A 12309-nucleotide genomic window follows, 5' to 3' on the forward strand; every position below is an offset into this window, starting at 1 on the left:
TAGCTATCCTCCAGTCTTCCGGTACCTCACCCGTGGCTAACGATGATACAAAAATCTCTGCCAGGGCCCCAGCAATCTCCTCCCTTGCTTCCCATAGCATCCTAGGATACACCAGGTCAGGCCCTGGGGATTTATCCACCTTAATGTGCTTCAATACCTCTAACACCTCCCCCTTTGTAATGTTGATATGCTCCAGGATATTGGTGTTCCCTCCCTTGAACTCATTAGCTTCCATGACCTTCTCCATAGTAAATACGGACGAGAAGTATTCATTTAAAACCTCGCCCATTTCCCGTCGCTCCACACATAGATTGCCACACTGATCCTTAAGGGGACCTACTCTCTCCCTAGCTTCCCTTTTACTCTTAATATACTTATAGAATCTTTTAGGATTCTCGTTTATCTTATCTGCCAGGGAAATCTCATGGCCCCTTTTTGTCCTCCTAATTTCCTTCTGTGTAGTCCTACATCCCCTATTCTCCTCGAGGGACTCGCTCAATCCTAGCTGCCTATACCTGTCATATGCCTCCTTCTTTGTCCTGACCAGACCCTCAATATCCCTCGTCAACCAAAGTTCCTTAAACTTGCCAGCCTTGCCCTTCCATCTAACAGGAACATGCCGGCCCTGAATTCTTCCTATCTCACTTTTAAAAGCCTCCCACTTGCCAGACGTCCCTTTACCTGTAAACAGCCTCTCCCATTCAACTTTTGAGAGTTCCTGTCTGATGCTATCGATATTAGCCTTCCCCCAATTTAGGACTTCAACCTGAGGACCAGTCCTATCCTTTTCCATAACTATCTTGAAGCTAACAGTGTTATGGTCACTGGTCCCAAAGTGCTCCCCCACTGACACATCAACCACCTGCCCATCTCATTTCCTAAGAGGAGGTCAAGTGTAGCCCCTTCTCTAGAAGGGCCATCCACATACTGCTTCAGAAAATTATCCTGGACACACTTAACAAATTACTCCCCATCTGATCCCTTCGCACTAAGGCAGTCCCAGTCAATATTAGGGAAGTTAAAATCACCTACTATTACAACCCTATAATTCCTACACCTATCTGTGATTTCCCTACATATATGCTCCTCCACTTCCCTCTGACTACTGGAGGGCCTATAGTATAATCCCATCAAAGTGATCCTTTCTTATTTCTAAGTTCTACCCATATGGCCTCGCTGGACATATCTTGAAGACTTTGATCAAATCATGACTTAACTTGCTAAATTCCAGGGAATACAACCATATTTTATGTCATCTCTGCTCACAATTTAACCCTTGGGGTCCAGGTATCAATCTGGCAAATCCACACACCACTCCCTCCAAGGCCTATTTATCCTTGCCAATGTGTGGTGTGCAGAACTGCTCGCAGTAACTCCTGGTGTGGTCTACCCAGGGCTTTGTATCGCTGGAACATGACTTCTACCCCCTTGTATTCTAGTCTCGGTATGAAGACTAGCATTCCATTCACCTTTTTGATTATTTTCTGTCCCTGCCTATGAAATTAAAGATCTATGTACTTCCATCATAATTTTCTTTGGACATCCACTTTTTCTAGCCTTCCACCGTTTAAAAAGTACCCTGTTCAATCCTTTCTAGGTCCAAAATGGATGACCTCACATTTGCCTACATTGAAATCCATTTCCCATAGTTTTGCCCACTTGCTTAATCTATCAATTTTACACTTCCATCTATACTGCTTCTAATGTTGCCTATCATTGCATCATCGGCAAACTTGGATATGTGGCTTTCTAGTCCATCATCTAAGTCATTAATAAATTCAGGGAATATTTGAAGGCCCAGCACAGTTTCTTACAGGAAACTACTAGTCTCACCTCTGGCTCTTTTGCCTATTACCTTAAATCTGCATCCTCTGATTCCCTTCCCAACCACCAATGGAAACTGTTTTTTGATGTTTCTTGCAAAACCCTAGATAATTTTGGAAACTTCAATTAAATTGCCTCTTAGCTTTCTCTTCTTTAAGGAGCCCATCCCAGCATCTCCAGTCTCTCACCTACAAGGAATAACATTAATATTGTCGTTTTGTATCGTGGATGGTGTCTTATTGTTTCACCTGCATGAAGCCTGAGCTCCAATCCAAATAAGGGGGTCTCAATTGAATAAATTGAGGACAGCCTCAACCCACTTCCTGTTGGGCATGGGCGCTGTGCTGATGTGACTCAGCAGACACCTGTACAAATTTGGTCGTATTAGCTCATAATTAACTGTAACTCAAATGGAGACAAAGATTGTGCTGGTCACTGGTCATAAAAGCTTTATTATTCAACACAATCTAAACATAGTAACTATCTACAATCGAGAACTTACAGGGCACAAACAATCTCATGAGAAAAATTATTTGCACAATCTGTAGCCTAGATTAGACTGGACTTAGAGCTATCAACGTCAGCCACATCCTAGGTCTGAGATTTTGAGGTGCCAGCCCAATATCAAGGTAGCACTGTTGCAGGGCAATGCCAAGTGACATAGTTATATGCTTCTCTCCACTTTGCTCCCTTTCCTTGTTTGTCTTTCCTGTGTGATTGATTTATTGTCTTGTTTCCTCTCTGTAGACCTGTGGTTTTAATCAAGGAATTTCCCATCTGCTATGGACTATCCTTCACACTGTTCTTCATACAGAAGGCAACAAAAAAACTTGCACACAAGAATGAGATGGTGGGTCTTGCAGATCAGGAGGTTGGTGAGGGACTGGCTCTCGGGTGATATTCATGGCTCGGTGATTAGCACTCATGCCTCCGATTTGAGCCTGACAGGGACTTGAGCACTTAATCCAGGCTGATGCTGCCTTGTCTCACTAAGAGAGTGCTGCATTGTAAGAGGTATTAACCTTTCAATGAAATGTTAAACTGAGGTCCCGTCTGCCCTTTCAAGTGATCTAAAAGATCATACGGCACATTTTAAAAGAAGAACAGGGGGAGTTCTCCTTAGTGTTCAGGTCAATATTTATCCCTTAATCAGCATCACTAAAAGCAGATTATTGTCATTATCGCAGTGTTGTTTGTGGGAGCTTGCTGTGCACTTACTAGCTGCCACATTTCCTACATTACTATAGTGACTACACTTCAACAGTACTTTGTTGGCTCTTAAGTGCATTGGAACATCCTGAATTTGTGAAAGGCTCCATATAAATGCAAATTCTTTCCTTCTTTGTTAGACGTGACATGGACTCCATTACATGACTGCTTTATACAGTGGAAGTGACTACACGACACATACCCCTATCTGGGTTTCTCGCTCCAAACTTTTTCTCCCTCTCTGGAATTCTATTTATTTCTTCCTCCAGCAACATTATGAATGTAAGAATTTGAGAAATAGGAGCAGGAGTAGGCCATTTGACCCTTCGAACCTGCCTCGCCATTCAATACAATTATTGCTGAACTTTAGCATCAAATTCATTTACACATTCCATCCCCATATCCCTTGATTCCCTTAGTGTCCAAAAATCTATTAATCTCAGTCTTGAATATACTCAACGACTGAGTGTCCACAACTTCTGGGGTAAAGAATTCCAAAGATTCACAACCCTGTGAGTGAAGAACTTTCCTCTCATCTCAGTCCGAAACGGCCAACCCCTTATCCTGAGACTGTGACCCCGTGTTCTAACTCTCCAACCAGAGGAAAAAGTCTTTCCACATTATTCCGACAAGCCGGCCAAGAATTTTGCACTTTTCTATGAGATCACCTCTCATTCTTCTAAACTCCATAGAATATAGCCACTTTCTACTCAGTTATAGTTTATACTTTCAATTTCCTCCAGGAACAAAAAGGGTTTGCTGCCAGCAATATCCTCATTTTATGAAATAAATCTTATCACATGGACTGAACTATTTCTGGTACAAAACTATTGTGGCTATAAAGCAACCTGGAGAGCGCTATCTCTTCATTATCTAATCTTTCTATATTCATGCTGAGATAGACTTTCCAATCTATCAGTAACATGATATGGATCAATTATTTCCATGAGGAGTGGGTACACTTTCAAACTCCCTGTCCCACTCCCCACAATTTCCTTCCCTTCTTCCCTCTATTTTGTAATTCATTCTCAGGATGTGAGTGTCATAGGCATGGCCAGCATTTATCGCCCATCTGTCATTGCCCTTGAGGAAGTGCCGGTAAGCTTCATTCTTGAACCGCTGCCAAACACGTGATGTTGCTGTTAGGGAAGGAGTTCCAGGATTTTGACCCAGCAACGATGAAGGAACGGCTAATCTGTGTAAAAGTCAGCATAGAGTGTGACTTGGAGGCAATGGTGCTTCCCTGTGCCCGCTGGCCTTGTCCTTCTAGGTGGTGGAGGTCATGGGTTTGTATGGTGCTGTCAAAGAAGCCCTGGTGAGTTGATGGATGTGTCAGTCAACCAATGGCGAGAGAGTGGGGTGGAGGTGGGAGAATGGAGGCAGGAGATCATGAAAGCTCCAAGAAAATGTACAACCAGAATTGGCAGCCCCAGCATAATTTGCTGCAGCTGAGATCAGCACGAATCACTGGACTAGTAACCCAGAGACCCAGGGTATTGCCCTGGGGACATGGGTTCGAATCCCACCACAGCAGAAGGTGGAATTTGAATTCAATTAATAAATCTGGAATTAAAATCTAGTCTAATGATGGCTATGAAACCATTGTCGATTGTCATAGAAAAAACATCTGCTTCACTAATATCCTTTAGGGAAGGAAATCTGCTGTCCTTACCTGGTGTAGCCCACATCTGACTCCAGACCCACAGCAATGTGGTTGACTCTTAAATGCCCTCCAAAATAGCCTAGCAAGCCACTCAGTTGTATCAAACCGCGACAAAGACGACAAGGAATGAAACTGGACGGACCACCCAGCATCAATCTAGGCACCAGAAACGACAATGTCAAACCCAACCCTGTCGACCCTGCAAAGTCCTCCTTACTAACATCTGAGGGCTTGTTCCAAATTTGGGACAGCTGTCCCATAGACTAGTCAAGCAACAGCCTGACATAGTCATACTCAGAATCATATCACACAATGTCCCAGACACCGCCATCACCAACCCCGGGGATGTTCTGTCCTTCTGGCAAGAGTGGTGGTGGCACAGTGGTATATAGTTGAGAGGAGGTTTCCCTGGGAGGACTCAACATTGACACCGGACCCCATGAAGTCTCATGGCATCAGGTCAAACATGAGCAAGGAAACCTCCTGCTGATTACCACCTACCGCCCTCCCTCAGCTGATGAATCAGTACTCCTCCATGTTGATCACCACTTGGAGGAAGCACTGAGGGTGGCAAGGGCTCAGAATGTACTCTGGGTGCGGGACTTCAATGTCCATTGCCAAGAGTGGCTCGATAGCACCACTACTGACCGAGCTGGCTGAGTCCTAAAAAACATAGCTGCTAGACTGGGTCTGCGGCAGGTGGTGAGGGAACCAATAAGAGGGAAAAACCTACTTCACCTCAACCTCACCAATCTGCCTGTTGCAGATGCATCTGTCCATGACTGTATTGGTAGGAGTGACCACCGTACAGCCCTTTTGGAGACTAAGTCCCACCTTCAAATTTAGGATACCCTCCATCGTTTTGTGTGGCACTGCCACTGTGCTAAATGGCACAGATTTCGAACAGATCTAGCAATGCAAAACTGGGCATCCATGAGATGCTGTGGGCCATCAGCAGCAACAGAATTGTACTCTCCGCAATCTGTAACCTCACGGCCCGGCATATCCCCCACTCTACCATTACCATCAAGCCAGGAGACCAACCCTGGTTCAATGAAGAGTGCAGGAGGGCATGCCAGGAGCAGCACCAGGCATACCTCAAAATGAGGTGCCAACCTGGTGAAGGTACAACCCAGGACTACTTGCATGCCAAACAGCATAAGCAGCATGTGATAGACAGAGCTAAGCGATCCCACAACCAACGGATCAGATCTAAGCTCTGCAGTCCTGCCACATCCAATCGTGACTGGTGGACAATTAAACAACTAACTGGAGGAGGTGGCTCAATAAATATCCCCATCCTCAGTGATGGGGGAAGCCCAGCACATCAGTGCAAAAGATAAGGCTGAAGCATTTGCAACAATCTTCAGCCAGAAGTGCCAAGTTTATGATCTATCTCAGCCTCTTCCTGAAGTCCCCAGCATCACATGTGCCAGTCTTCGGCCAATTCGATTCACTCTGCGTGATATCAAGAAATGACTGAAGGCACTGGATACTGCAAAGGCTATGGGCCCTGACAACATTCTGGCAATAGTACTGAAGACGTGTGCTCCAGAACTTGCCGTGTCCCTAGCCAAGCTGTTCCAGTACAGCCACAACACTGGCATCTACCCGGCAATGTGGAAAATAGCCCAGGTATGTCCTGTACACAAAAAACAGGGCAAATCCAACCAGCCTAATTCCCGCCCCATCAGTCTACTTTCAATCATCAGTAAAGTGATAGAAGGTGTCGTCGACAGTGCTATCAAGCGGCACTTGCTTAGCAATAACCTGCTCAGTGACGCTCAGTTTGGGTTCCGCCAGGGCCACTCAGCTCCTGACCTAATTACAGGTTTGGTTCAAACATGGACAAAACAGCTGAACTCAAGTGGTGAGGTGAGAGTGACTGCCCTTGACATCAAGGCAGCATTTGACCGGGTATGGCATCAAGGAGCCCTAGCAAACCCGGGGTCAATGGGAATCAGGGGGAAAATCAAGCCGAGGGATCAACCCCCTGGTTCAATGAAGAGTGCAGGAGTGCCTGCCAGGCATATCTAAAAATGAGGTGCCAGCCTGGTGAAACTACCACCCAGGACAATTTGCATGCCAAACAGAGATTTTAGGAGCCTAAAGACCCACTTTGAACCCTCTACCAATGTAATTTATGAACTCTATGTGTTTAACATTACAGCTCAGGAAAAGAGGGAGAATATTGATCACTATGTCACTGTACTGAGACGACTAGCTGAATATTTATTTATTTAGAGATGCAGCACTAAAACAGGCCCTTCGGCCCACCGAGTCTGTGCCGACCAACAACCACCCATTTATATTAATCCTACATTAATCCCTTATTCCCTACTACATTCCCACCATTCACCTACCACCTACCTACACTAGGGGCAATTTACAATGGCCAATTTACCTATCAACCTGCAAGTCTTTGGCTATGGGAGGAAACTGGAGCACCGGGTGGAAACCCACACGGTCACAGGGAGAAATTGCAAACTTCGCACAGGCAGTACCCAGAACTGAACCCGGGTCACTGGAGCTGTGAGGCTGTGGTGCTAACCACAATGTTTGTGAGTTTGGGAACTGAAGCATAATCTCATCAGAGATTGGATTGTCTTAGGAACAAGAGATCCCGCTGTGAGAATACATCTGCAGAGGGAAGAGAAGCTTACTCTCAATAAAGCTATTGACATGTGCATGTTGTTGCCTCGAGGCAATCCCGCTGGAGTTGGTGGAAATGGCAGAAGATGATCCTTTGGATGTGGAGTCTGGTGGGGTGGAAAGTGCAGACATGGGGGGGGGAACCCTGTCGCGGTTCTGGAGGGAGGGGAAGGGGTGAGGGCTTCCTCACACCTTGTTTCCTGTAAGGACTCCATCCCATTTTCCCAGTTTCTCCATCTCCGATGCATCTACTCTGATGATGCAACCTTCCACAAAAGCATATCTGGCATGTCTTCCTTTTTCCTGAACTGATGTGGTTAACAGGATATTCAACCATGTCTGGCCTATTTCCCACACTTCTGCCCTCACCCCCAAACACATCTTCCCTTCCCCCTCCCCTGTTCACATTCCAAAGGATCGTTCCCTCCGCGACACCCTGGTCCATTCCTCCATCACCCCCGACACCTCGTCTCCTCAGAGCATGACTGGCTTTTTTATTTTTATTGATTTTTTTAAATTATTTTATTTTCTTTCATTTTTTACCAATGCCTGTTTTGCATGTTGTGCTTTTGGACAGAGCTGCTCATTTTTTTTTTCTTTGGCCTCCTTGTCTCGAGAGACAATGAGTAAGCGCCTGGAGGTGGTCTGTGGTTTGTGGAGCAGCGCCTGGAGTGGCTATAAAGGCCAATTCTAGAGTGACAGGCTCTTCCACAGGTGCTGCAGAAAAACTTGTTTGTCGGGGCTGTTACACAGTTGGCTCTCCCCTTGCGCCTCGGTCTTTTTTCCTGCCAACTGCTAAGTCTCTTCGACTTGCCACACTTTAGCCCCGCCTTTATGGCTGCCCACCAGCTCTGGCGAACGCTGGCAACTGACTCCCACGACCTGTGATCAATGTCACAGGACTTCATGTCGAATTTGCAGACGTCTTTAAAACGGAGACATGGACGGCCGGTGGGTCTGATACCAGTGGCGAGCTCGCTGTACAATGTGTCTTTGGGGATCCTGCCATCTTCCATGCGGCTCACATGGCCAAGCCATCTCAAGCGCCGCTGACTCAGTAGTGTATATAAGCTGGGGATGTTGGCCGCCTCGAGGACTTCTGTGTTGGAGATACGGTCCTGCCACCTGATGCCAAGTATTCTCCGGAGGCAGCGAAGATGGAATGAATTGAGACGTCGCTCTTGGCTGACATACGTTGTCCAGGCCTCGCTGCCATAGAGCAAGGTACTGAGGACACAGGCTTGATACACTCGGACTTTTGTGTTCCGTGTCAGTGCGCCATTTTCCCACACTCTTCTGGCCAGTCTGGACATAGCGGTGGAAGCCTTTCCCATGCGCTTGTTGATTTCTGCATCTAGAGACAGGTTACTGGTGACAGTTGAGCCTAAGTAGGTGAACTCTTGAACTACTTCCAGAGCGTGGTCGCCAATATTGATGGATGGAGCATTTCTGACGTCCTGCCCCATGCCCCAATGCCTGTTTTGCATGTTGTGCTTTTGGACAGAGCTGCTCATTACTCTGCCATTAACACTCTCTCTGGACTAATGCTTTGTCTTTCACCACAAGCATTCACACACTCTTTGCCTTTGTCCCATGACATCTTTGTTATTTAATCTCTCCTGCCCTCTGCCCTATCACACACCTTCCCTTTTGTTTTCTTCCCCACCATCACCACCACCACCCCCTCACTTGCTTAAAACCTAATGCTTTTCGCTGCCAGTTCTGATGAAAGGTCACAGACCTGAAATGTTAACTGTGCTTGTCTCTCCACAGATGCTGCCTGACCTGCTGAGTATTTCCAGACCTTTCTGTTTTTGAGTCAAAATCTTGGACTGGTAACCCCCCATGTACCAGAAGAGATTTGCAGTGTATTGCATAACACCAAATTATTGACTGCTGAACAACTGCTGACAGATAGCAAAGATTTATTTATTTTTTATTATTCTTTCATGGGATGTGGGCGTCGCTGGCCAGGCCAGCATTTATTGCCCATCCCTAATTGCCCTTGAGAAGGTGGTGGTGAGCTGCCTTCTTGAAGTGCTGTAGTCCATGTGAGGTAGGTACACCCGCAGTGTTGTTAGGAAGGGAGTTCCAGGATTTTCACCCAGCGACAGAGAAGGAACGACGATATAGTTCCAAGTCAGGATGGTGTGTGACCTGGAGGGGAACTTGCACCTGGAGGGTGGTGTTCCCATGCATTTTTGCTGCCCTTGTCCTTCTAGTTGGTAGAGGTCGCGGGTTTGGAAGGTGCTGTCTGAGGAGCCTTGGTACATTGCTGCAGTGCATCTTGTAGATGGTATACACTGCTGCCACTGAGCGTTAGTGGTGGAGGGAGTGAATGTTTGTAGCTGGGGTGCCAATCAAGTGGGCTGCTTTGTCCTGAATGGTGTTGTGCTTCCAGAGTGTTGTTGGAACTGCAACCATCCAGGCAAGTGGAGAGTACCCCTGACTTGTGCCTTGTAGGAGGTGGACAGGCTTTGGGGAGTCAAGAGATGAGTTACTCGCCACAGGATTCCTAGCCTATGACCTGCTCTTGTAGCCACGGTATTTATATGGCTACTCCAGTTCAGTTTCTGGTCAATGGTAGCCCCTAGGATGTTGATAGTAGGGGATTCAGGGATGGTAATGCCATTGAATGGTGCTGAACATTGTGCAATCATCAGCAAACATCCCCACTTCTGACCTTATGATTGAAGGGAAGTTATTGATGAAGCAGCTGAACATGTTTGGGCCTAGGACACTACCCTGAGGAACTCCTGCAGTGATGCCCTGAAGCTCAAGTGATTGACCTCCAACAGCCACAACCATCCTCCTTTGCGCTAGGTATGACTCTAACCAGCGAAGAGTTTTCCCCCTGATTCTCATTGACTTCAGTTTTGCTAGGGCTCCTTGATGCCATACTCGGTCAAATGTTGCCTTGATGTCAATGGCAGTCACTCTCACCTCACCTCTTGAGTTCAGCTCTTTTGTCCATGTTTGAATCAAGGCTGTAATGAGGTCGACAGCTGAGTGGCCCTGGCAGAACCCAAACTGAGCGTCACTGAGCAGGTTATTGCTCAGCAAGTGCCACTTGATGGCACTGTTAATGACACCTTCCATCACTTTACTGACGATTGAGAGTAGGCTGATGGGGCGGTAATTGGCCGGGTTGGACTTGTCCTGTTTTTTGTGTACACGACAGACCGGGCCAATTTTCCATATTGACGGGTAGATGCCAGTGTTGTAGCTGTACTAGAACAGCTTGGCTGGGGATGCGGCAAGTTCTGGGGCATAAGTCTTCAGTACTATTGCCGGAATATTGTCAGGGCCCATAGCCTTTGCATTATTCAGTGCCTTCAGTCTTTTCTTGAAATCACGCAGAGTGAATCGAATTGGCTGAAGTCTGGCATCTGTGATGCTGGGGACTTCAGGAGGAGGCCACGATGGATCATCAACTCGGCACTTCTGGCTGAAGATTGTTGCAATTGCTTCAGCCTTATCTTTCGCACTGATGTGCTGGGCTCCCCCATCATTGAGGATGGGGATATTTGTGGAGCCACCTCCTCCAGTTAGTTGTTTAATTGTCCACCACCATTCACAACTGGATGTGGCAGGACTGCAGAGCTAAGGTCTGATCCGTTGGTTATGGGATCGCTTAGCTCTGTCTATCACATGCTGCTTATGCAGTTTGGCATGTAAGTAGTCCTGGGTTGTAGCTTCATCAAGTTGACACCTCATTTTGAGGCATGCCCTCCTGTACGCTTCATTGAACCGGGGTTGGTCTCCTGGCTTGATGGTAATGGTAGAGTGGGGGATATGCCGGGCCATGAGGTTACAGATTGTGGTTGAGTATAATTCTGCTGCTAGCTGATGGCCCACAGTGCCTCATGGATGCCCAGTTTTGCATTGCTAGATCTATTCGAAATCTATCCCATTTAGCACGGTATCCTCAATGTGAAGGCGGGACTTCGTCTCCACGAGGACTATGCGGTGGTCACTCCTACCAATACTGTCATGGACAGATGCAGCTGCGGCAGGCAGATTGGTGAGGACGAGGTCAAGTATGTTTTTCCCTCACCACCTGCCACATACCCATCTAGCAGCTATGTCCTTTAGGACTTGGCCAGCTGTGATGCTACCAAGCCACTCTTGGTGACGGACATTGAAGTTCCCCACCCAGAGTACATTCTGCACCCTTGCCACCCTCACTGCTTCCTCCAAGTGGTGTTCAACATGGAGGAGTACTGATTTATCAGCTGAGGGAGGGCAGTAGGTGGTAATCAGCCGGAGTTTTCCTTACCCATGTTTGGCCTGATGCCATGAGACTTCATGGGGTCCAGAGTTGATATTAAGGACTCTTAGGGCAACTTCCTCCCTACTGTATACCACTACCTCTGCTGGGTCTGTCCTGCCAGTGGGACAGGACATACCCGTGGATGGTGATTGCAGTGTCTGGGACATTGTCTGTCAGGTATGATTCCGTGAATATGACTATGCCAGGCTGTTGCTTGACTAGTCTGTGCGACAGCGCTCCCAACTTTGGCACAATCCCCCTGATGTTAGTCAGGAGGGCTTTGCAGGGTCAACAGGGCTGAGTTTGCCATTGTCACTTCCAGTGCCTCGGTCAATGCTGGGTGGTCTGTCCAGTTTTATTCACTTCGTAGTGGTTAGATACAACTAAATGGCTTGCTAAGCCATTTCAGAGGGCATGTAAGAGTCAACTACATTGCTGTGGGTCGGGAGTCACATGTAGGCCAGACCAGGTAAGGACAGCAGATTTCCTTCCCTAAAGGACATTAGTCAATCAGATGGGTTTTTACAACAATCGACAATGGTTTAATGGCCATCATTAGACCAGCTTTTAATTCCAGATTTATTAATTAAATTCAAATTCCACCTTCTGCTGTGGTGGGATTCGAACCCATACCCCCAGAGCAATACCCTGGATCTCTGGGTTACTAGTCCAGTGACAATACCACGAC

This window comes from Heterodontus francisci, chromosome 2, assembly GCF_036365525.1.
Source record: "Heterodontus francisci isolate sHetFra1 chromosome 2, sHetFra1.hap1, whole genome shotgun sequence".
Classification (NCBI taxonomy): Eukaryota; Metazoa; Chordata; class Chondrichthyes; order Heterodontiformes; family Heterodontidae; genus Heterodontus; species Heterodontus francisci.